The 25,307-nt window shown below is 43.9% G+C and overlaps 1 protein-coding gene and 1 non-coding gene across 9 annotated transcripts in view; one reads left to right on the plus strand and one right to left on the minus strand.

Annotated features, from left to right (window-relative positions):
• PPP6R3 (protein phosphatase 6 regulatory subunit 3) overlaps window positions 1-23,815 on the minus strand; it is a 158,084-nt gene extending 134,269 nt beyond the window's left edge. For 6 of the 8 annotated variants that reach the window (XM_061609953.1, XM_061609948.1, XM_061609949.1 and 3 more), the window contains exons 1-2: window positions 23,696-23,815; window positions 2,879-3,029 (exon numbers count right to left, since the gene is read on the minus strand). The gene's annotated coding sequence lies outside the window, so the exon portion shown is untranslated. Of the gene's footprint in view, window positions 1-2,878; window positions 3,030-6,955; window positions 6,975-23,695 lie in introns of those variants that run through there. The other 2 variants (XM_061609947.1, XM_061609951.1) reach the window with 2 other exon arrangements.
• A 544-nt stretch (window positions 23,816-24,359) lies between these two features.
• TRNAA-AGC (transfer RNA alanine (anticodon AGC)) lies at window positions 24,360-24,432 on the plus strand. The gene has a single exon. It is a non-coding gene; the product is annotated as a tRNA-Ala (tRNA).
• Window positions 24,433-25,307: the final 875 nt, after the last annotated feature.

Consider the following 25,307-nt stretch of genomic DNA (forward strand, 5'->3'; position numbering starts at 1 on the left):
TACTCCCACCCCAACCTAGAGGGTATTGTCAAATAACTTTGTCCCCTTCATTCTATGTTGTTAGACCTTCTCAAATAAGTAAGATATTCCACTCCCAGGTCATCCCCTGTTGGGCACAGATCACTGTAACCATGTTTTTGCATCTAGACTTTTCCATAGATTAATGCACGCAAGTTTACCAATAAACATTTTACGGTACTCTAGAATATTTTTTTCTCTCACGTCATAGCAGGTACTAAACCTATTTTATATAGGGTAGTTATGCAGAGGATAAGAATGCAACTATAACACATCTCTCCTACACCACTGGGTAACATTAACAAATATAGAATTAGTTTCACTCTTCTATGTGGACCATTTTGCAGACTTTGGTGTTTTGAGTGCACAAAATGAAACATCTGTGTAATAAGGTTACAAACATACTGCCAACATAGTTATCCTCATTCCAAAATGAGCAGCTACTTTTCAGGTTTAGGATTATCATCTCTCTCACAAATTCTGTGCATGCACATGTGACTTCCCCCATACTGAAGTAACAGAGGGTATGTGTTGGGAAGAGGGATAGCACATGCAAGTCAAAGATCTCCCTTCCCTCCTGTCTTTCAAGTTCTCAAAATATTGGGTTGTATTCAACCAAGTCCTACTCAGAGTAAGCCCAATTAATGACCCTAAATTAGTCATGTCTATTAACTTCAGTGGGTCTACTTTGAGTAGGACTAGCACTGAATATCACCCCCTGCATTCCACTTCAGTATTTAGAATATGGCTATTCAGTAGTTTAAACAGAATTAACATCAGAAAATGCTCCATAGTGCGCTCATCTCCCTTCCCTTTCACATGTGCATGTACAAGAGAGAGGGTTAGTGCAACAGAACTTAAGATACATCATTGTTAAAGTTAAATAAGTTACCAACTCTTGAAGGCATGTACATGAAGGGAAATAAAAGGTTAAATGTTCATTTTTCAAATTAGTCACAATGTGAAGCCAACATTTGTTCTTGGTGTTTTGATCTTAGTTGAGCAGAACAAACTAGATCACCAGTTTGAACATAACAGTAAGTCTAGGATTGTAGGTCACTGATCCCATTTGCTCAAGGAGAGGAGTGAAGTGGGAGCCATCTCAGTTTTCATAGAAACCATTAGCTAAGACTTACTGTTGCACATAGATGCAACAACTGTTTAAGAGTCACTACTTATTTCAAGATGCATCTCATTCTTGCTTTCTTTATAAGCTTGCTTTCTGTAGCATATGTTTGCATTACATACTTTCACATTTGTAGGGCACTATTGTGCACTGGCCAGGGACCTGTATTCAGAAGTATAGGGTTGTATCCAATGTTAGTCCTACTCAGAATAGACCCATTGAAGTCAACAGGCATGACTAACTTAGATTCATTAATTTCAGTGGGCTCACTCCAAAAGGGACTTGCACTGAGTCAATCCACCAAATCTAGCTTAAGACAGGCAAGTGTCTGGAATCAGTAACTGACTAGCTGAGGGCTAATGAACAAGCTTGATCCAGATCAGACACATTGTTGGTGGGAATTTGCCAGACTACACAACTGTGTTCACCTTATTCAAGACAGCTCAGTAGTGTTTTTAGATCTAGCTTTGTTATTTGGAAGCTCAAGTAGCACCTTTCACCAAATGTGGTTGATGCACCAGCTTCCTGAGGAAGTAAGCATTTGTCCATCATCCACATTTTAGTTACATTCATATTAGACTGCAATGCTTCACATAAGATGGCCTCTGAAAAGTGTCCCAAAAGACCACCTCTTGTAAAAACCTACCTGTTTTCTGAGAGCAGAATCCCAGCTTTAGGTGCCTTTAGGCAGGTGGCTTTTGGAAATGGTGTTTTTCGGTTGTGAACACCTTCCACAAAGAGGGTGTGCCAAGCATGAAAACAAGTGCTGTTCTCATTCTGAAGGCCATTTCCCACTTTACATTAAGCCACTTGAGTGCTCACACAAATAATTTCCTTGCAGAGAAGGAATCTAACTTTCAGAATTTATACAAGCAACAAGTTCAGCAATATGAAGATTTTCTCTCTTCAAAGCAACAGGGAAAAGTAGCTACAAGTATCCTAACTGGACAGTTAAACCTAGTTTATAAACATGGACATTGTTAACCAAGTAACCAGTAAAGTACCTAAGCAATTATTTTTTCTAATTTTATATTACCAATAGTTCAAAAAACATCAGTAATGGCAAATGTGAAAATCTCCCTTTCACCATTTTAATATGCAATAATCTTCAGCAACTTGTGACTATATGCTTCACTTCATTAGCTTTTTTTTGGAAACACTCCTACCTTCTAACCGGGAAGAAGGTGGGAGCATAGCATACAAAGTTTGCACTGTCTTGTAGCACTGTCACAATATTTAAGAATTTGTACAAACATCAATATCAATCTGATATTGATGAGTCACATGCCAACACGCCAGAAATCTATCCTTAAGTGATGAAGAGGCAGCAACAAGAAGCAAATTTCAGTTAAAGGCATAAAGGAATTAAACACAGGCAACCCTATTCAATCAGATTTAGTATAGTGATCATGCACATGATTTAATCATGGATCCAATGCTTTAATTCCTGTTTCAAATAGGATTTACAGATGAGATTATGTTCCACTGTTGTAAACAGACACAAAATAACTTGCAATGTCAAAGGCATATTGATCCCAAAGTGAATTTGTCACTAGTAATGGAGATAAACTGCTTATGTAGCTAAGAGGCTCCCAAAAAGTAAGCATGGGGCAAAAAATAATGTTACTGGAGGAATGTCTAAAGCATTATGGGTTCAGTCAATATTTAGTGGAAGAAGCAGGCAGAGATACATAAAGCAACTTCTTCAGAGGCAAACTAGGTGACATTTCTTACCTGTTAACAGAAAATGTTAAAAAGAAAAAGAAAATGTATTCTTTGTGGCTCTTTGCCCATTACAGGGTATCCTGGCAGCAGCAAAATCTTTAAATCTACAGTATTAGCAGATTAGCAGCCTGAATTAGGTTAAGATGAAGCAGATTTCTTCCTACAAGAAAACACAATACAATTTCATAATGTCAACACAGAATTTCATTAGTAAAGTCAACTAGGAACAAATGTACAGTGGACTACACTGAGACCTGTTTAGGAACATGAGAGCAATTTAGCCAGGGTAGCTTCTTTCACTATACCATATTTTACATAGACTGGGCTGCCTTCAAGTCGATTCCGATTTATGGTGACCCTATGAATAGGGTTTTCATTAAGCGGTATTCAGAGGGGGTTTACCATTGCCATTCTCTGAGGCTGAGAGACAGTGACTGGCCCAAGGTCACGCCAGTGAGCTTCATGGCTGTGTGGGGATTCGAACCCTGGTCTCCCAGGTCATAGGCCCAACCCTCTAACCACTACACCATACTGGCGGAACATTTATTCTAAGTAGAATTTTTAGAAACAAAATATTTCAAGTGATGGACAGCAGATTTACATAGAAGTAGGGAGAAAACATTGAAGTGTATTTAGAGAAGCTTCCGAGGCCATCTACAGGAACCATAAGGTTACCAATGGAAACATATGCAATTTAACTGTTCCCAATTTAAATTGTCAAGTTTTCTCGCATATGATTATCTTTTCTTCTACATTTAAAGAAATGGTTTGGTATGGATGATGAGCATTAATCAAAAGGACAACTTCTTGCCAAGGAGCCAAACCACTATAGGAGAACGCAAAAAAGCAAAGCAGCAGTTATTTATAGTTTTAAGCCTTAGAATTCTAAAAGGAAAAAACTCAGAAGAACAGTTGTTTATGCTTTTGTACATGATATGGCTGGTAAGACATTTCAGATATGAACAATGGCCAGGATCAAAACAAGTGGACAATTCATTGTGTGTATCCAAGGGGACTTGAGGGGCTCTTGAAAGGAAGCTCCCAAAAATGCATGGTGTTCCTGGAATTGTTTGGGTTCAGCCAGTTTACATTTATAATAAGGACACTGCTTCCACCAAGTCCCCTCCAATACTAACTATCACTTTCCATGTAAACAGCAAATTAGATATTACGACTTCTATATGACAGAATTTCAATAAAAGACATTGTTGAATAATTACTTTTACTAGAAAGAATGCTAAAAAGTGGCCTTTCTTGCTGGCAGTTTAAATCAAGTTTCCAATAATATGATTCCTATACTTGCTGAACAAGAATGAATACTAATTGGTTGATATTTGCGATTAAATAGAGCCTTCACGCTACCCTAGGAACATAATTTAGAAACCTCTGGTCAAAGAGACCACATCTTTTACAGTACAAGCTGTATCTGTTTAGACACAGCAGAGCATTTGAGAAATGAACGATGTCTGATTAGCATTCCCTGTGCACATGAAAACACAACCAAATAAGAGCATTTGCTCAAAGATAGAGTTCAAAACTAGGTGAGACACATCACCAATCTCAACAAAAGTTTTTTTTAAAAAAAAGTAAATTGAAATGTAGCTGTGAGGGCAGCAAATGTAATCAAAGCAGAGGAAGTGGGCAGGTGCTTTAAAGTTAATTTGAAAACAGTCAGCAGGTAAAGGATTAAGCAACTCTGCTCTGTTTTGATTTGCAGCCTGCTGCAGTCGCATTTTAATTTTTTAAAAAAGCACTTCAGGAGTGATTACTAGTTTTTCAGTATCTGGAAACTTCTAGAAGCAACACATATAAGATCAATATAAATCCAATACAAATCAATACAAACTCAGAAAAAAATCTCCACTTAGAAAGCTTGTTGAGAGAAACATCCTCAATAGGCACAGGACAATAGAGAAGGTACCTGTCTTATATATAACAGAAGGGGGTTCCAAAGTATAGGTGCTGCCACACTAAAGGCCCACATCATGCAGAATGAACCTCCTGACAGGTATCTGCAGGATGCCCTTTCCTGCAGAATGCAGTGATTGGCTGGATACATAGGAAAAGAGACAATATTTTAGGTATCCTGAGCCAGTGTGGTGTAGTGGTTAGTGTTGGACTACAACCTGGGAGATCAGGGTTCGAATCCCCACACAGCCAGAAAGCTCACTGGGTGACCTTGGGCCAGTCACTGCCTCTTAGTCTCAGAGGAAGACAATGGTAAACCCCCTCTGAATACCACTTACCATAAAAACCCTATTCATAAGGTCGCCGTAAGTCGGGATCGATGTCATGGCCCCGTCAGAGGACTCATCAGACGAGGATGACTCGGGAGTAACAGCAGCAGACCCAGAAGGAGAAACGGAGGAAACTCCTGAGAACCCAGCTCCTTCTCCCCCTCAGCTGCAGAGCACCCCAGACACAGCTGAAGCCCTTCAGCCAGACGCAGACAGTGAACAGGAGACTCCCCCCTCACCTGCAGAACGTAGACAGCAGAAGGTCAGGCAGAAGAGGGGCAGGCCTGTCCACTTAAGGCCAAAACGCTGAGGGCTCACACCTGCTGACAAACCTGCTCCTTAAAAGTCAAACCTTGGCTTCAGCTTGTTGCTGACTACAATGTCAGGCGTGACCACTGTGTGTCTTCCTATCCCCTGAACCTTGACTTGGACTGATCTCTCGGCAAACTAGACCCGGACCTTCACTGACGTCTCTTCTGGATTTCTGGCTTGGCACGTAAGATTTGAACGGCCTCTGCCCTTATCTTGCTTCCTCCTTGCTAGCCTGGCAGATTTATAGCCAAGCTGCCGGCTGAGGACTTACGGCCTGGCAATTACCAAGGAATCTCCAGCCCTGCCTGCACCCCCACCGACACTGCTGTCTCAGTGAAGAGCTGACAATCGACTTGAAGGCAGTCCATTTCATTTCACCACTGTATGGGGCTTTGTACAGCAGTACCAGCACCTTGAACATAGCCCACTAAGTTTGATTCAAAGTCAACTATTGACAGCTTGCACACTAATAAATATATATTGTATTGTCCAATGTGAGTATAATGCTTGTCCTCAAAATTAATATTTTCACCCAGATTCCTTTACATATTAAAGAATGCTTTAATATATAAAATAGAGCGCCACAAATTCAGTTTCAAGAGATTAAGAGTACTTTTACATTCAGATTCCTCTTTAAACTATGTTATTTTTAAGGTACATTTAAAATAGAATTTTTGAAAAAGTTTTATATTCACTTATTTTTCTCCTTCCTTGACAAACATATGCAGTTGAGCAAAAATGGGTTGTCACAATACCTCCCATAAAGCATTGCTGTAAGATTACCAATTGTGGAGTCGGAAGCACAGAGAGAGCTGGCAGCAGGCATCACTGGGCTGGGGCCGGGCCCATGGCACCAAAGCTCAACCCCTCAAACAAGTGGTGCAGAGCTAAAAAGCCCACCCACCTCTCCCATCCCTGTGAATGATGTGCGCGCTGCAAGCGCATGCCTGACATCAACCAGGATGGTGGCAGGGATGTCAGCCCCTTAGGGAAGCCCCTGCCACCATCTTGGTTGATAGGAGGCATACACACACAGCACACACAGCATTCACAGGGACAGGAGAGATAGGTGAGGCATGCATGTAGGTTTATCGAAGCCGCATTGACTGTATGGGGGGGTGCCTTGGAGCTCTCTCTCCGCAATCCGTGGCAGGGTCGGGAGCCAACACTGCCACAGATCGTGGAACGGGAGCGCTACCCTCCCACTGGCCCTTGGCCAGGGCTCTGGGAACACATGAGAGAATTAAGGAGACCAAAAATGATTACTTTTTAAATTGTTTTTAAATTTTTTAAATTGTGTTTTTAAATTGTTTTTTTGTGTTTTAAATTTTGTATATTTGTTTTTAATGTTTTAATTGCTGTAAACCGCCCAGACAGCTTCGGCTATGGGGCGGTATATAAATGTAATAAATAAATACTTAGAAGTTCTTGAAGTGGCCAGACATGCCAACTATATCCATTGTTACAGAAATTACAAGTAAAATGGCCCAGGAGGACAAGGAAACACATGAAGAAAGTCATTTTTGGTAAAACTTACAAAAAAAAGTTGGCCTTATCATGAAATGTCCTCCTGGATCAGCAGATAGTAGAACATACAAGAATGGGTTAACTCCTCCTGGAAGCACAGTCAAATCATTTTGGAAAAAAGTTTAATGACCCTAATTTCAGTTCATGACAAAGCTGAACCATTGAGTAGCTGGCCATTAAACCTAAACAAATACATAACTTGAATAGTGGATAGAAAAAGAATCATGGAACATTAGAGAACAGGATAGAAGGTTGTCGTGTGGAGCCCTCTCTATGCTATCTAGATTACCATGTGAATGTAATCACACCTGGAGACAGGACCCCATCCACCCATTAGACTAGGACCCTTCGCAGGGTGCGGCTGTATGCTCCACTCTCTGCTGACCAGAAGGACACTTCACAGTAAGGCCAACTTTCTAGTCTCAGTCAGCGGAGGAATGGAGTACACAGGAATGGGATGTACTGAAGCAGTGACCCTATACATTCTCAGGTGGGGTGCAAATCTAGGACACTACCCTCTGGAGAACCCTCCTGCCAAATGCATCGGCAGAGGCGAACTTGTCCACCTTATAGTGTCAAATGAAGGTGGATGGGTACGCTCAGGTGGCAGCCTTGCAAATTTCTTCCTGTGGGGCATTTTTGTGAAGTACCACTGTGGTGGCTGCTCCTCTGACAGAATGTGTAGTGATACCCCATGGCAGGGTTCTGGCCCAGGCTTGGTAGGTCCTGATCATGCAAACTCTCACTCATCTGCTGATGGCAGATCTGGGAAATTGAGGCCCTGCACTCCTTGCTTGACGGACATGAACAGCAACTCTGTCTTCCTGCAGGGATTGGTTCAGTCTGTGTAGATCCTGAATATGTGTTTGATGTTGAGCTCATGCCACCTCTTTTCCTTTTGGTGCACAGAGTTGGGACAGAAATTGGGCAAGGTGATGTCCTAACCACTATGGAAAGAACTAACTTTGGGCAAGAAGTTAGGGTCAGGACAAATGAACACCTTGTTGGTGTAGAAAGTGGAGAGCTCCTTCCTAATGATGCCCATCTGCTCCCACGGGTGATACATGCCCTGGTCTCCTCTCGCTTAGACTACTGTAATGCGCTCTACGTGGGGTTACCCTTGAAAATGGTCCGGAAATTACAGCTGATACAGAATGCGGCGGCACGTCTGATCAAGAACAGCCGTCGCCGTGATCACATAACTCCGGTGTTAGTAGACCTACACTGGCTACCAGTTGTTTACCGGGCCCAATTCAAGGTGTTGGTGTTGACCTTTAAAGCCCTATACAGTTTCGGCCCAGTTTATCTGAAGGAGCGCCTCCAGCATCACCAATTATGCCGCCTGACGAGATCAGCCACACAAGACCTCCTCTCGGTCCCGCCAGTCAAAACAGCCAGGCTGGTACGGACCAGAGAGAGGGCATTCTCGCTTGTGGCCCCCACCCTCTGGAATTCCCTTCCTTTTGACCTTCGACATGCCCCCTCCCTGATAGGTTTCTGCCGGGCCTTGAAGACCTGGCTATTCAGGCAGGCCTATAGGGTTTTTGGGGTGGATTAGTTTTTATGATGTTATTAATTGGAAGGCTGGTTTCAGATAAATTATTGACTGTTTTTTTATTTATATGTTGTATTTATTGTGTTATTGTACGTCGCCTAGAGTGGCCGTTAACTCGGCCAGATAGGCGACTCACAAATAAAATTTTATTTTTTATTATTATTATTATTATGCCACAGTTCCCCTACCCTTCTAGCTGATGTGACTGCCATGCGGAAAACCATCTTGAGAGTAAGGTTTTTGATGGAAATGGAGCAGACTGCCTCAAAGGGAGAGGCTATGAGGGCTCTGAGGAACAGGGTAAGATCCCAGTAGGGGGAACTGTGCTGCACAAGGTGGAGGGAAGATGAGAGCCGCCTCCCGAGGAAGCCATTGACTCGAGGATGCCCTGATATGGAGTGCCCCCTCCCCCTGGGAGCACACTGCCCAGAGCCACTGCCTGTCTCCTAAGTGTGCTGGGTGTTAATCCCTTGTCAAGTCTGTCCTGCAGGAAGTCAAGGAAGATGCCCACGTGACAGTCCCTATCTGACAGCTATTTGCATCTGCATCATTTCTTGAAGGCCTTCCAGGTGAGGTCATAGATTCTCTGCGTGGAGGCTTTGCATGAAGCCAGGTTGGTACTGATGACTTTCTTGGACAAGCCCTCCTCCCTCAGTGACTGACACTCAACCTCCAAGAATTGATTTGGAGCCAATCCAGATCTGAATGAAGAATGGGGCCTTCAGAGAGAAGGTTCAGCCTGGAGGGGAACTGCCATGGCAGGCTGGAGCAGAGATCCACTAGGTCAGAGAACCACAGCTGCTTGAGCCAGTGAGGAGCCACTAGCACTACCTGGGCCTTGAGGGCCTGGATCCTGCTCAGGAACTTGGACAGGAGGGACAGGGAAGAAAATGCCTAGAGAAGGGGCTTTGGCCAGGGGGCTGACAGTGCATTCCCCACCTGAGCTTGGGGGTCCCAGTGTTGGAACATGAACTTGTCAAGTTGTGCATTTGCTGATGAGGCATACAGGTCCATGCATGGGGACCCCACCTCTGAGAGATAAGGGGAACACTTTCTAGTTCTGTGTTGTACTTGTTCCCTGCTCAGTCAGTCAGCATGGGTGTTCAGGGACTTCTGCACCTGGATAGCTGAGATGGATGCCAGATGATGCTCCGCCCATTCAAACAGTAGACCAGTCTCTTCCTGCAGGGGTGCCAGTTTGGTACCCCTTTGATGAATCGCATGTGCTTTGCCATTAAGTTGTCCATGCGCACCAGCATGTGCACGTGAGATGGAAGGGAGAGGAACTCCTAGAGCACCCATCAAATAGCCCTGAGTTCCAGCCTACTGATGGATTGGCGTTGTTCCTAAGCCTGCCATTTCCCTTGGGCAAATCTGGAGAGGCAGGCTGCCCCGCAGCCGGACAGGCCCTGTATTGATACTGACCATGAGTGAAAGACAAAAAACGACTGTGCTATGGTATTATGGGGACATGTAAGTACACCTCCATGAGATCAATGGATCCCAGGAAGTCCCCTGGCTGGATGGCTTCCACAATGGACCCGGGGGTCTGCTTCTCAAACTTCTTGAACAAGATGAATCCACTCAGGAACCTTAAGTCCAAGATGACATGAAAGTCAGCATTGCATTTGGGCACTGTGAAGAACCCAGTGAACATCCCAGAGGAAAGCTGATGTTGTGGTACTATGGCACCTATCTCAAGTAGGTAAGAAATGGCATCTAGCTTTCTTTGGAACTTTTCCTGTTTGTGTGATAGTGAGGCTGCCAACCACCTGTCCCGTGGCACAGTGGCGTATAACTGAGAATAGTCCAATGTGATGGCATCCAGGATTCATTTATTTGAAGTGGAGGGCATCCAAGCAAGAACAAAAGGTTGAAGCCTGCCTCCCACCTGGATACTTCTGGCATCAAGCCTGAGGCTGCTTGGTGTTGGTCTTGGACCCCTGGCAGTGCTTGTTGAAACTGCCTCCCAAGAAGGTAGGTCAATTCTGCTGGCATGATGAGTTCCAGGAAGAATTCCAGGAGCAGCAGAATGGGTGCCTGTTTCTGTAGGTGGATGGATATGCCTTGCTGTCATCCTGCTTGGGAGCGGAAAATAGAGCCTTCTTTTTAAACTTTGGTCTCCATCAGGTGTCAATCGAGACTTGCCAAAGAGCTGGCCACTGATGTAATAAGCTGGCTTTGGAATGGTGGTCCACTTCCCACTGTTTAAGCCAGATGTTACATCTCACCACCGAGTAGCCCAATGTGCATGCCAAGTACTTTAGGCTGTCCACTGAAGAGTCTGTCAGGAACTCCACTGTTTTTGCTACTTTGTTCAGCCCCTCCCTGATGTGTCTTGCATCCGGGAGGATCTTGGCTATAAGGGCCCTGGCCTATTTGATTGCAGCCTGAACTAGGAAGGAAGTAGCTGCAGAGATTCTCTTAGTTAGTGCTGAGGCTTCATGAGTGCACTTTAGGGCTACCTTGCTGAATCTGTCACTTTGATCATAAAGGCTGTCCCACCTCTCCTTAGGAATGACTGTTTGGTCCCCAAAGACAAACATCAGGTCATATTTGGCTGGGACCCTGAAACTATCCATCACAGTGGCAGGTAACCCATAGAGCTTCTTGGAGAGCAAATGAGATTTAGACTTGGATGGTTGTTCCCACTCCTCCTTAACAATATCTTTAAAGAATTTTGGAAACAGAATGGCTACATACTGATCTCCAGACTTTGGAAAGACATCAGGGAATCCCTGCTCCTCTTCCTCAATTTCCTCCACAGCTGACTCTTTGGAGAACACTCCAACTGGAGACACACCACAGCCATGGAGACCAAAAGAGAGTATGAATCCAGAGAGTATAGCCTTTTATGTGAGGACAGGGGGTTGTCCTCCCCCAAGAGTTCCCCCACCTCCATCTCTGAGACCGAAGAACCAGTCAGCAGTGGGGCACCTTCCCCAACTGAATCAGGGCTAAGGGAAAAATGAGAACTAGAAAAATTAGGAATGACTTTTGCATTTATGAGAGATTTTCAACTTTTGAGTTGTGTTTGCTCTTCTCCCTCCCCATCTGAACTGAAGTCTGATGAGGAAGAGCAGGAGAAATAATGAGTTAAAAAACAGGCCCTAGAATGCCTGGTGCTCTCTCTTATGAGTGAGGGACCAACACTTGGCTAATGAAGCCCCCGCCTCCCACAATATGGCCTTATTAAGCCAGGCTAGCATGGCTGCAGAAGAAGAGGACGTCTCCAAATGGCAGGTTTTGCCATGCTTTCCCCCAAAAGTTGGAGTGTGGGCCTCCCCTCCCCCCACTGGCTGTGAGGAGGGAGGTTAAGAAACCAAAACCACTTTGGTTGGAGAATCCAAAATGACATCCACTATGGATGCCCAAGGAACAAGGAGATTTCCTGTCTGGAGGCTATCCTCCATACTTGGAGACCCACTATATTCCTCAGCAGAGGACAAATGAAAGCACCCTACCCCACTGGCCATCAGAGTCCCTAAAGAAGGCAAGAGGGCAGGGCAGGGTGCACACCTCCCCTTCTCAAATAAGAAAGCTTTGTACCTGAATGGCAAGGCAGCGGCTGCTCAAAATGGAAGTGCATTGCCAAAGGGCCTGGCTGGGGGAAAAATACCCAGAGTGCAAGAGACCTATCGTTGCTCCTGTTGCGACCTCTGTCAATCCACACCCTGCCAGGAACTTCCCCTCTCAGCTGAAGGTAGGCGTGCTGGAAGAGGATTGCAGGAGGGGCCTGGGACAGATCCTGGCTACCTTGGGTTCCGGTGCATGCCAACACCAAAGAAGAACACACACACCCTTCCTCCCCTGTGGTTGTCTGCCTGATCACTGACAGGTGGCAGTAGAGAGAGAAGAGAGAAGCAGCTGCTTTCAAAGACTGGCTGACAATCTAAAGACAAAAGGCATTCACAAACAAAAGAACAAACTTTCCCTGTATCCCTTGGGTGCATACAGGAGGACTAAGCTGACTCTGTTACTTGTTAGAGGAAGAGTCAAGAACTGGAAGTAGAGAGGTTACCTCCCCTTCAGGCTGGCCACTAACAAACTTTTTTTAAAGTGATTTGACTCTGCCTCCAGGAGGAGTTAACCCATTCCTGTATGGTCCAATCCTCCACTGACCAAGAAGTGACTCATCACCCCCCTACAGATGAAGGGAGGGGCCAACCAAAGAGAGCACAAACAGAACAGTTTGGGGAAACAGAATGAGATACAGAATGACATAGGTAGTAGCAGAATTGAGAACAGTAAGCTAAAAGCATTTGGGGGTTTAAGGGTGCCTTTCTCTGGAGATGTGCGATATTTAAGTCATTTCCTCCCACCTATGTTCAACATGTATATTTTTAAATAAAACCAAGTATTTTTTTAAAATGCCACAGACATCCAGGTATACCCCCCCAAAAGAAAACCAAACTTGGGTAAGTGTTGCCCCTGAAAGTTCTCACCACCTGGGGAACTGGTATCAATGGGTCAATCCAGCAAGGATAACTCCTCTGCTGGTTTTTTTTCTTTTACACATACAGAAGGGTTCTAAAGAAAGGAAGTCTACATTCATCTGACCCAGCGATCAGTGCCAATTTCAGGCAGTCCCCACCCTCTTATATGTGGTGTACAATACTATAATAATAATAATAATAATAATAATAATAATAAATTTAATTTCTTCATCGCCTATCTGGCCAATGGCCACTCTAGGCGACTTACAAAACTGTTAAAATACAATTGATAAAATACAGTAATACAATATAAAAACAACACATCTGCAGCAACAATATTAAAACTGGGCAGGAGGCATTTCAGTTATAACAATTAACCCTCCCCAGATACCCCGAAGGCCTGCTGAAAGAGCCAGGTCTTTAAGGCTTTCCGAAACACATTTAAAGAAGAGGCGTGCCGGAGATCTTGTGGGAGGGAGTTCCAAAGAGTGGGGGCCGCCACTGAGAATGCCCTCTCTCTTGTACCCGCCAATCTGGCTGTTTTTGTTGGCGGGATTGAGAGAAGGCCCTGTGTGGCCGATCTTGTCGGGCGGCATAATTGGTGGCGTTGAAGGCGCTCCGTGAGATAAACTGGGCCGGAACCGTGTAGGGATTTAAAGGTCAATACCAACACCTTGAATTGGGGTCGGAAAACAACTGGTAGCCAGTGTAGGTCGAACAACACTGGTGTGATGTGATCTCGGCGGCAACTATTCGTAGGTAGTCGAGCCGCCGCATTTTGTATCAGTTGTAATTTCCGGACAGTTTTCAAGGGTATCCCCACGTAGAGCGCATTACAGTAGTCCAAACGAGAGGTGACCAGGGCGTGTACCACTAGTGGGAGCTGGTGAACAGGAAGGTAGGGTTGCAGCCTTCGTATGAGGTGTAGTTGGTACCAGGCTGCCCGGCTCACTGCCAAAATCTGAGCCTCCATGGACAGCCTGGAATCAAGCACAACCCCAAGGCTGCGGACCTGGTCCTTTAGGGGTAGACTCACCCCGTTGAACTTCAGGTCAATGTCGCCCAACCTTCTCTTGTCCCCCACAAGTAGTACCTCGGTCTTATCAGGGTTCAACTTCAGCTTGTTCCTTCCCATCCATCCACTCACGGATTCCAGGCACTTGGACAAGGTCTCCACAGCCAACTCTGGTGAAGATTTAAACGAGAGATAGAGCTGAGTGTCATCCGCATATTGATGACACTGCAGCCCAAATCTCCTGATGATTGCCCCCAGCGGCTTCATATAGATGTTAAATAGCATGGGAGAGAGGATAGAGCCCTGTGGCACACCACAACTGAGAGGCCAAGGGTCTGATACCTCCTCCCCCAACGCTACCTGTTGGTACCTATCGGAGAGAAAGGAATGGAACCACTGTAATACAGTGCCTCCAATTCCCAATCCCTCTAGGCGAAGCAGAAGGATACTGTGGTCGACAGTATCAAAAGCCGCTGAGAGATCGAGGAGGACAAGAAAGGTGGATTCTCCCCTATCTAATGCCCTCCTCAAATCATCTACCAGAGCGACCAAGGCTGTTTCAGTTCCGTGACCAGTCCTGAAACCCGACTGGTATGGATCCAAATAATCCGTTTCATCCAAGTGTGCTGACAACTGGTTGGCCACCACTCGCTCAATGACCTTGCCCAGAAATGGCAGATTCGAAATTGGGCGGAAGTTATCGAATACTTGGAGATCCAAGGAGGGCTTGTTTAAGATGGGCTTTACAATTGCCTCCTTGAAGGCTGATGGCATCACACCCTCTTTCAAGGATGCGTTTACCACCGCTTTGATCCCCTCGCCCAATTTCTCTCTGCAGCTCACAAGGAGCCACGAAGGAGTCAGTAAGACAAGTGGTTGGCTTCACAGATGAAAGCACCTTGTCCACTTCCTCAGAAGGGAGAAGCCGAAACCGATCCCAATTTACCGGAATGCAACTGGCCAACTCTGGTTCATCCACTGTGTCCACGGCGCACGGGATCGAGCTCCGTAAGTGTTCGATTTTATCGGCGAAGTGTTTTGCTAATAAGTCACAGGAGGCCTTTGACTGTTCCAAGGGTTCCTGAGCAACTGGACCGACCAGACTTCGGACCACCTGGAACAGCCTCCTGGGACAGCACTCTGCAGACGCAATAGAGGCAGCAAAGAAAGCCTTCTTTCCTACCTTTATTGCCACTTGGTAGGCAGCTACTGCTGCTCTAACCTGTGTCCGGACATCTTCGGAGCGGGATTTCCGCCACCGGCGCTCTAGTCGTCTCACCTCCTGTCTCAGACTACGCAACCGTGGTGTATACCATGGTGCTAGCTGAGTTCTATTCAGGGGGAGAGGACGTTTCGGAGCCACCCGGTCTAATGCCCTGGTGATCCCCACGTTCCACTCCTTCACCAGGGTTTCGACCGGGCGACCTTCAGCAGGTTCCAATTCCCCAAGCGCAGTCAGGAATCCATCCGGATCCATCAGGCGTCTGGGGCGGACCATTTTAATAGGTCCTTCACCCCTGCGGAGGAGGCATGGCAACGAGAAGTCCATATTTACCAGGTAGTGGTCTGACCATGACACAGGAGTGGCAAGAATCACTCCCAACTTCAGACCACTTCTCTCCTCTCCCAGGACAAATACTAGGTCGAGAGCATGACCGGCTACATGGGTGGGCCCAGTATTACTTAGGTACAGTTCCCAGGAAGCGATGGTTTCCAGGAAATCCCGAGGGGCTCCTATGAGAGCGGCCTCGGCATGCACGTTAAAGTCACCCAGAACCAACAGCTCTGGGGACAATGCCCGTACAGCCGAGACCACCTCCAGCACCTCGGCCAGGGAATCTGCCGTGCAGCGGGGTGGGCGGTACACCAGCAAGATCCCTAAACTGCCCTTTGGGCCCAACCTCCAGTACATACAATCAACAAATTGAGTCCTATGGAGGGGAGGTCTGGCAAAAACCAAGGACTCTCGATAGATGACTGCCACACCCCCTCCCCGCCTTCCCACCCTCGGCTGCTGTGCGTAACGGAAACCTGGCGGACACATGGCCTCAAGAATTGGAGCAGAGGCTTCGTCCAGCCAAGTTTCCATAATACATGCCAGGTCTGCGCGCCCATCCAACTCTTTGACAAAGGCAAGCCCCTATGCATGAGGATCTCTGGAATGGGAACTAGGACTTTCAACAGGGAGTAGCCTCCCAAACAACAAGCAACCTGAGAAACAACTGGTTCACAGAAGTTGCATTTTCAGAGGAAACTTTTTTTTTTCTTCAAAAGATTGGGGACAGGGAAAGAGAAAAGTTAAACAGTTTTCTCTCTCTTCTAAGAATATCTGTAGAAGTGTCCTGCCTTTTAACCTTGTTAGAGCTATATTTCATTTCAACATCAACCCTAAGCATGCCGAATTTGAAATGGTAGCCAATTATCTCAACCAGTGACAAAAAGCAGATTTTTTTCAGATATATATTCTTACTTTTAACTGCAAATGCAACCATAGTTTCCCCCGCCTGGCCAAAAGTATATTTTCTAAACTATCGTTGAAGCTAAACACATCTCTATAGCACCAATGATATAAGACACAAAAATGGAAGACTTGGAAATGGCTATCAGAAAGGACAACTGCACTATGACACTAAAACAAGAGAACATCAGATTCTACAGATAGTTAGATCAAGCCCTGATACTTACAGCTTCCATATTTTCTAGAAGATCTTTGTAATTATGCTTTGTTTAAACATCTTTGATAAACCTTTACAATTTTAAATAGAAAAGACAACCTTCAGAAAAACCTGCAGCACTCCTTCCATGGACTCTGATACACTCTTGTAATTCAACAGAATATCTGCAGGACTGGCTGATCACCTTGCTTTAGAACTGGCAGTAGAAAAGGTAGGCTACAAATCTTAGATCAATCTGAAGGAGAATAATTTTCTATTGAAACTCATAGAGACAGTAGAACCATGGGGATCTGAAGTTCACTAAATAATCAGAGCCTACTTTTTAGGCACATACTACTCCAAGGTTAAGTTTCCTTTGACACTTCTTGTTCTACTTCAAGTTATCTTTAAAAGCATCAAGTATTTTTAGAAGAAAACGTAAGAGCCCTGCTGGATCAGATTATAGGCTCATCGAGTCCAGAATCTTGCTCTATTGGCCAGATACCTATGGGAAGCCTGCAAGCAGGACATGAGGGTAACAGCACTCCCCACTTGTGATTTCCAGCAACTGGCATTAAGAGGCACATTAGAGGCAGTACATAACCATCATGGCTGGTAGCCATTGAAAGCCTTCTCTTTCATGAATTAAATCTCTTTTAAACACATCCAAGTGGATGGCCTTCACTACATCTTCCATAGTTTAGCTATGTGCTATGGGAAGAAGTACTTTCCTTTGTCCTGCATCTTCCAACATTCAGCTTCATTGGATAGTACCAGGCTCTAGTATCTAGGAAAACTTCTCTTTATCACACCATGCATAATCTTATACACTTCTATCATTTCCTCTTACTTGCTTTTTTCTGAAACTAAAAAGCCCCAAACATAATCTTTCCTCGTAGGAGAGTTTCTCCATCCCCTTGATCACTTTGATTGCCCTCCTCTGAACCTTTTTCCAACTCTACAATAACCTGTTTTTGAGATGCACCAACCAAAACTGTACACAGTATTCAAAGTTCAGTCATACCACAGAATTTGTATAATGGTATTATAGTGGTAGTTTTATTTTTCAATCCCTTACCTAATGATCCCTAATACAGAATTCAGCTTTTTCACATCAAGTGATCCACTACAAGGTCAAAGTCTCTTTCCTGGTGAGTCACCACTAGTTCAGACTCCATTAGTGTATGTGTGAAGTTAGAAATGTTTGTCCCAATGTGCATTGCTTTATATACTTGCTTACACTGAATTGGATTTGCTATTTTAACACCCATTCGTTCAGGCTGGAGAGATCCTTTTGGAGCTCCTCCTAACCTCTTTTTTGTTTTTACCACCTTGATCAATTTGGTATCATTAGCCTACTCAGCCATTTCATTGCTAAGCACTAACTTCAGAGATTCACACCTATTTTCTTTGTAACATTTCCCAGCACATCAACTCTAAATCAATGTTATTCCTAACCCATCATTCAAGCAAGACTTAGCACTTAGGCTCCGCTACAGTATTCAGAGTTCTTACTAGCATGTGTAACGAAAAAGGCCTACACACAGAGATCAGTGTTCAAGAAGGATTAACCTAGAGCAAACTGCTTTTCTGAGTTCCATACACAAGCCAGTTGTTCTAGTTCATATATGTTTAGTATTACTGGTTTTAAGGTGCATTTGTTTGCATTTCTGTAAGCCAGACTTGGGGTTATATTTAACATAGTGCCAAGTATCTCAGTCAGTACAAGGATTTCTGCTTGTTCAACGTAACTCCCCCCACATGCCCCTTACATTTGTTCTAGGGGGTTCCCCCAATTGTCTGGAGCAGATTTGAGGAGGGTGCAGGGGAAGGAGAGAGGAAAGGTACTATTATGCAAGCGGTAATCCTTGCACTGGTGGGTCGTGTTGGTAGAATATTGCCCTTGATCTTTTACCTATAAATTCTGATTAATTTTGCCCTTGCAATGGCCTTTCACGAAAACAATCAATTTGAACCTATACAATCATTCATGTAAATTATAGCTCTACACCACCTTTTAACTAGTCTCTAATATCATCTTTTCATACTAAAAAAATGCAGGATTGTTATTCAGTATGCATCTTTCGGTACAGTGTTACTAACCTCCAATCTCAAATTTGAACTTAATGATGAAGTCAAAAACTAGGTTTTGTTTCTCTGGATTTTTTTTTTTACAGTAAACCAAGGACCAAATAAAATGAAATGTTGGAGATCACTGATCCATCTCTTATAGCTTCAGAACTCTTTTGAAAACAGACCACAGACTCCCAAATTAGATCAAGACCACAGAGCTGAGGGTTTTAATTCTTTGTCCCATGCCTTTTGGTGGGTGCAAATTGCACCTCTCCCAACCACAAATCTGTTTGACCCACTATAAGATGCTTTAGGTGTACCTGTACATTTTCTCCATTTGTGTAAGTAGCAGCTAAAGGGGGTGAGGGAATTACACCAGGAAAAAAGCAAAGGGGAAGGGTTCAAAAATCCCCAAGCACTGTGCTCTTGACCCAGTTCAGGGGCTTCTATGGCTACTTTAAGAAAAAATAAAACAGATTTAATCACAGATCTCTGACATCTGGTCTGCTTTGGCTCAAAAACCAAAGAATCATTTCGTTAACCTACTACTGTATTGCATACCATCACCAGTTTTCAAGAGTAATTACACAATGCACAGAACTGAAGCTAATCAGCTAATTTCAGTGGTTTTAGGCACATCTCAACTATCTAGCATTGGGCTGCATGAACCATTTTGTAACTCAATCTTCAGAATTGTTTTAAGTGAAATATGTGAAAATCTTTTCACTTCTCCCGTAATGAGAGCATAGAACCTATATTGGCTAGAAAAGGCATTTAATTTTGAAGCAACTCCTGCATTCTCTCTCAAACAGCACTCAAAAAAAGTAAAAAAAAAACACTGACGGTGCAATTCTATACATGTCTACTCAGGAGTAACTCCCATTTGAGTTCAACACAGCTTATTCCCAAATTAGAAAGTAAGGATTGCAGCCTCAGTTTCAAGTGAAAAAATGCCTTCAGCTCCTGTCACCTATGACATACAAGAAAGGGCATTTACCATCTGGTCTTTTTTGGCAGTCTTGATCATACAAAAATTACATTTCCCACAAGCAGAGAAGTTTTAAAAATTATTTAGAATATGTTTATCCCTTCAATCAAATTCTTGGGGCAACTTTTTAAAAAAATAATCCCGCAGCTCGAAGAACTTTATGGTCATATAATCTATGTATATTAAGGATATTTTCCACAACTGATGCTATAAATTATTTTTAGCCTGAAATATATCACTTGCAGGTGTTAATGCCACTCTGGGATTTGTATGAAAAGCAGGATGAAAATAAAATAGATTAGGTGGGATACAGGAAGAAGTATGTTTAAAATGCATTGCATGCTCTAGCCCAGTGGTTCCCCAACTTTTTTTCTCCCACGGACCACTTAAAAATTGTTGTGCGTCTTGGTGGACCACTTAATGATTTTTCTGCCTGTTCTGTCGCTTGTAACATGCTGTGCTAGGTTCTATGCAATCTGTAATTGTATTTTTATTGCTTCTTTGATTTCTTATAAATCGTATTTTACCATTACCATTTGAATTGCATAGAATTCTGAGAGTAATACAACAAAATGCAAGAAATAAAGGAAGCAATAAAAATACATTAAAAACAATATGGATACAGTAATATCTCAGTTAATGAAGTACATGCGTCCCTGGACATTGCTTCTTTACATTAACTGTGGTACCAGAGGTAGGCATAACATGGAAAGAACAGGGATAGATTCCTAAACCACAAAAAAGAGCAGTTCAACATATTTCAGCGAACTTTTTATTCAAAACTAACAATAAGCATGTCTGAAATGAAACAACCAGGTCAGATAAGCCTTGCATACAGACCACTTGAAGGCTTCTTCCAATATGCATCCAGCGATGCCTGCTTTGCCTTTTTTCTTTTATCATGCAGCATCTTGCTATAGCAATCTAAAGCTATGATCACAGTTCTCCTTGCCACTCAGGCAGGCAAGCAGGCAGGCATCGGGCAGCCACCCTCACCACCCCGTGCTTGCTTGCTCTCTCTCTCTCTCTCTCTCTCTCTCTCTCTCTCTCTCTCTCTCTCTCTCTCTGCCCATCCTGCCCTACAGTCGAGCAGACATGTCTGCAATAAACAATGCTTCCAGGGCACCAGAAGCACTGTTTTTGCGGAGGTGTGTGCACCATCTGGCAAGGAGCACCACTCCAGCCATGCGAGAGCTGCCTACAGCAGCCACAATCCAGTAAACAAGGAGCCACATTCTATGTCAGAGTGTATGCCCCCTCACACCCCAAAAAGCCTTCGTTAAAAGGAGCTTCTTTCAGGAGGATTTGTTAACTGAGATATTACTGTATTTAATACAATTGATGTGCTGTCTCCCATCTTCAACCACAATTCGAGATATGTCACAGACCACCTGAATGAATCTCATGGACCACCGGTGGTCCGAAGACCACAGTTTGGGAAACCCTGCTCTAGCCAATGTAGGGTGTTTTTTTCTCCGTTATACTTAGAGTTGAGAGGTACAAAAACTACTGCAAGTACCATCTGTGAAAACAAAATTTAAAAATTCAAATCTAGAAAACTAGTGCATTACAAAATCAAGAAAGCCACACCATTTCTTGAAATGCCTGTAGCGTAGAGGAAAGGATCAATGGTTTAAAATATAGATGGAAGCCAATAAGGATACCATACAATACAAGGGAAAACATGAAAAACAGTCAGTCAACAGTCAATATGGGAAAGAAATCCTTCCTGACCCTAATCTGGCTGGGTGTACATGCAGATTTAGATATTAAAGCCTGGAAATCAGAGCACTCCAAACACATTTGCCCCATATCAAGAGATTTTTCATTGTTTTGAATGTTAGCCCATTTTATCTTGCAGGCAATTATCCATTCTCCAAGTCTGCTTCCACCTAGTCCTTACCTTCAATGTACCCTGTCGCTGTTGTTGACAGGACTTTTTTCCTCAATAATATTTTTCACAGGAAAACTATAGAAATGATGTAGAATGTCTATCAGTATGATCGCTTGAACCCCATATTTTCTAGTGTGGGGAAAATAAGTAATTAGTGGAGTTCAGATATTAGTATTACTAATTCAACCCAAACAGATTCCACTGCATAGTATCATTGAAAACATTGTACCATTTTACAAACTACCAGAGCCTAGGGACTGGATGAAAGTAAACAGAAGGGTTGTGCTTCCTTGTGACATGCAGAGATGTAAAGCAGAGCTGGGTGATGGGTGTGTGTGTGTGATGGACGTTCTGTGTGAGAGGTCACAGCAGCAGATCATAAGCCAAAATCACCTTCCTATTATCACTTGGGAGACTTTCCTGCCTAGTGTACATTCTACTCACAAATCAAGGTTTTTCTCTTTACATGTCACCATACCATCTCCACGTGATGCAGAAAAAGATAACTTACTGGCCCATACTGCATCTGGTGAGATGCTGGTCCATACTGCCCTTGTACTACATTCAGGTGCTATCATCCAATTATTCTTCAACCACACCCCATGCAATTTCCTTCATCTCACTGCTTCTGCCAGAGACACTGATTCCTTGTCAGTTTCTTCATTTAAAAAGAAAATTAAAGAACTACTGTGCCACCAGCACCAGTGCACATACATGCCCTTTTAAAGGGAAAAAACAAACACTGCTGACCCTCATCCTGTGAGCAGGAGTAGGGAAATGATAGCAAGGGAAGGGCCATATATGAAATAGACAAGATTTTCTCCAGACCATATCAGTTTCACCAGAGGGCAAAGGAGGAGGGAACTGAAGGTGAAACTGACTTGTCTTCCCCCACCTATCCATGCTTCTCTACAGAGAGAGAAGTTAATATACCATAAAGTGATTCCACAATACCAGAGAAAAGTGTTCCAACAACTATTATAATGAAAGAGTACATAGAGAACTTTCTAACCTCCCAATCTTAAATTAAGGATTCTTATTGCAAGTTGTTTTCACTAGTATCTCAATCTGAATAAAAATGTGTTATTTCAATTTGTCTGCTTTTTCTCGCTTTTAAGTATCAACTAAAATGAATACTATCCCTCTAACTTTGCCCAGAAAGAAGTGACCATAGAAGCAGGGGAAAGAGCTAGCAATATGGAAGGTGTTTTATTTTTGTGGAATAGAAACTTTAAATCCCGCCAAAACTCTTCGCCTGAAGAAGGATGCTCATATCCTGCTTTATTAAGATAGGCATATCATAGCCACTCCAGCAGGATACAGCAAATAGGTTCCCACCACCTAAATTCACATCCCAGAAACACTTCTCCTACCCTTAAGCAAATGTTAACTTCAAGCCTTCGCTCAGGCAAGGAAGGGAGACCCAAGATTGTTTACGGATTAGAGAAATGGAGAAGAAAGATCACGCCAATACTAATTTTTCGTAAGAAAGACGGAGAGGAAACTGTCCAGAGGAGTTCGCATGCCGGCAAGTACCACTCGGACAAGACCGGGAGAATGAGGGTGCGTGTAGGGGTCACTGCCACCTTCTAGGAAGAGGTGGTGAATTCCTTCTTCGGCAGGGGAAGGGTCTAACTCGGACACACACACGCCCCACGCCATCAGAAGAAAAGATGCCGGGGTACCTTCGCTTCTCACCCCCTCCTCCCATGGCAGAGGCAGAGAGGAAAGGGAGACAAGGCCGCTGCGGCACAGAATGGAGGGGGAGGGGGCGGCGGCAGACATATCTCAGGAAGCAAAACAAATCGGGCCACTTAGGCCACCGCTGGGAGTAGAGTGGTAGGGAGGGGGACAGAACGAGAGAACACAGAAGGGCTTAATCCCGCTTTGCCCTGCAATCGAGAGAATCACGGGAAAGAGAGGTGGGGTTGATATAGGTGATTAAGCGACGGAGGAAAGAACCGTCTTCTACTTAAGCTCAGTTCCTCAGCTTTCCCGTCGCCCACCCGATTCCTCAGAGGAAGGAGCGCAGCCCCCCTCCCCTTTAACTCTCCTCGAGCCACAAGAAGAACAATTAAACTCAAACCGCTGAAATTGACCCAACTCACAGAGCCCCCTCCCCTCAGCAAACGCACCTCTTCTCCCCTAGCGGACACCCCCCCTCAGGCGGGAAAAGTGCTGCTCGCCACCATCACCGACTCTTCAAGATGGCGGACATATCAGCTCCTCCGAGCCCTCCTCTGTCCCCGTCCCCCCATTCCTGCCAATCAACTCTCTACGGATCACACCTTTCCTCATCAATCACCTCTTCTATTGGACAATGGCAAAAGTCTCTGTTTCCTACTGGTTCCACTGTGTCGTCGATCACAAGCCAGGCACCTCACCATTGGGCAATAAAGGAGATAAAGGCCGGGGTCACGACTTCATTTTACCCAATCAGTGTATTCGGATGGGTACCTCTAACTTCCCACCTTCACGCCTTAGCAACGAACTTACGTCACTTGAAGGGCGTTCATATTGTCCAACTGAAACCTCCACTCTATTTAAAAATAAACCAATAGTGGCCAATGGCTTACCGAAGAACTCAGACCAATGAGCATGAACAGAAGGAAACAAATTACTACAAGCGAACCCGCTTCACTATTGGGCGGTGTGAGAAACCACGCCTTCTTAGTAAAATTGGAGGTATCAAACTGCCTGACAACAACGGCTTCTTTAACTGGATTGGGAGAGGATAACAAGGAACGTAATTTATTAAGAACATCATTTGAAATCCAATAGGAATACTTTTTCTAGGAAGGGGAATTAGCTCAAATGGTAGAGCGCTCGCTTAGCATGCGAGAGGTAGCGGGATCGATGCCCGCATTCTCCAGTTTTGATGTGGTTTATTTGTAGTTTTGTAATATAACACATATGCTTTAGAAATCATGTTATCCCCTTGAAGAAGCTTCAATTGTTATTGTTTTCTTTCCCACCAGCATTGTCTCACTACAGTTCTTCTATACCCTTTGGAGCATTAAACTTAAACCTGTAAGTAAGTTTAACTGGTAAAGCTCACCCTTAAATGTATATACTAAAGTCTAAAATTCAACAACAACAAAAACCTTCACACAATCATGCCGTTTCCAGGAAAGGTAGAGGAAGAGTGACAAAAATGTGATTGCAGTGTTGATGAAAACACAATAAAAACTTAGCACACCCAATTTTGACAAAACACATAATGGTTGTAGCAATTCACGGTAGTTCATGCACATCCTGCTGTTTTTAATAGTGAGATATTTTAATTATTGAAGAAAATGTACATACAGTTCTAGTCTTTCCAAAAATGGCACATTTTTAGGGCTACAGTCCTATATACACTTACGTGTGAATAACTTCAGCTGAACCCAATATATCTTACTTCTGAATAGACATGTATAGGATTGCCCTGTAAATGTGTGTCCCCTGGATAAAAACAATTGTAAAGAGGCCAAGATTAAAAATATAATTCAGAAAGCCAACTTCATTTTGTAAGAAAACACATTTGAAACCAGTGTATCTGGAACCTGGGTAGTTTTAAACAAAACACCTCGTTCCTAAACATACATGGTAGCAATGCATTCACATGCAACACCTAAGTCACATGGTTGGACAAGTCCTTACTCCCATATTGAAAATATTGTCACATGTTTTGTACCTTCCACTTTGATTTCAATCTGGGCAACAATGCTAGTAACCATAGCAACCCTACCCAGAGTCTGTACTGGT

Source organism: Rhineura floridana, chromosome 2 (genome assembly GCF_030035675.1).
Source record: "Rhineura floridana isolate rRhiFlo1 chromosome 2, rRhiFlo1.hap2, whole genome shotgun sequence".
NCBI classification, from domain to species: Eukaryota; Metazoa; Chordata; class Lepidosauria; order Squamata; family Rhineuridae; genus Rhineura; species Rhineura floridana.